This window comes from Colletes latitarsis, unplaced genomic scaffold (genome assembly GCF_051014445.1).
Source record: "Colletes latitarsis isolate SP2378_abdomen unplaced genomic scaffold, iyColLati1 scaffold0092, whole genome shotgun sequence".
Lineage (NCBI taxonomy): Eukaryota > Metazoa > Arthropoda > Insecta > Hymenoptera > Colletidae > Colletes > Colletes latitarsis.
This window is the reverse complement of record NW_027488442.1, coordinates 47,501-48,490: the sequence shown is the minus strand read 5'-3', so window position 1 is coordinate 48,490 and position 990 is coordinate 47,501. Positions and strand designations below refer to the sequence as shown.

Below are 990 nucleotides of genomic sequence, written 5' to 3'. Positions count from 1 at the left end.
CGAGATGTTCAGCATGAGCGCAGCTCTACGTACTTTGTCGTTGTGGGATACCATTATACAATAATGTTCTGTTGTGAAGTAAAATACGAAACGAGAGAGTTTGGTGGTGACTCTGTCGAGAAAAAGCAAATATAAACGAGAGAGTTGGTGGTTTCTCTGTCGAGAAAAAGCAAATATAAACGAGAGAGAGTTGGTGGTGACTCTGTCGAGAAAAAGCAAATATAAGAGAGTTAGTTGGTGGTGGCTCTGTCGAGAAAAAGCAAATATAAGAGAGTTAGTTGGTGGTCGCTCTCTCGAAAAATGAAATTAAATTAAATAAACGAGAGTTTGGGGAGCTCTCGGAAAAGTGAAAGAAACTAAACGAAGGAGAGGGTTTTTGGTGGTACCCTCTCTATACATATATAATATTATAACACAAGAGAGGAAGAGGTGGCTCTCAAGTCTTTCGAACGAAAGACTAAAATTTGATGTTGAAAGAAGGAGTTTTTTATGTGTCGTCGTCCGTTCTCCTTCAGAGTCGGCGACGAAGAATAAAATTGAGAGAATATTACAAAAGAACTTTACTCAAGTTCCCTGGTTGATCCTGCCAGTAGTCATATGCTTGTCTCAAAGATTAAGCCATGCATGTCTCAGTACACGCCGTATTAAGGTGAAACCGCGAATGGCTCATTAAATCAGTTATGGTTCCTTTGATCGTACCCACATTTACTTGGATAACTGTGGTAATTCTAGAGCTAATACATGCAAAACAGAGTTCGTCCCAGTGATGGGAGGAACGCTTTTATTAGATCAAAACCAATCGGTGGTCTGGACGGGCATTATTGTCCGTTCGTTCATCGTTTGCTTTGGTGACTCTGAATAACTTTGTGCTGATCGCACGGTCTTCCAGTACCGGCGACGCATCTTTCAAATGTCTGCCTTATCAACTGTCGATGGTAGGTTCTGCGCCTACCATGGTTGTAACGGGTAACGGGGAATCAGGGTTCGATT

General features: G+C 41.7%; 1 non-coding gene across 1 annotated transcript in view; it reads left to right on the top strand.

The window, feature by feature from the left end:
• The first annotated feature begins 570 nt into the window (after positions 1–570).
• The window catches only part of LOC143351201 (small subunit ribosomal RNA), a 1,933-nt gene continuing 1,513 nt past the window's right edge, over positions 571–990 (top strand). The window contains exon 1 of the ribosomal RNA XR_013081565.1: positions 571–990. This exon is cut by the window's right edge and continues 1,513 nt beyond it. This is a non-coding gene — a ribosomal RNA (small subunit ribosomal RNA).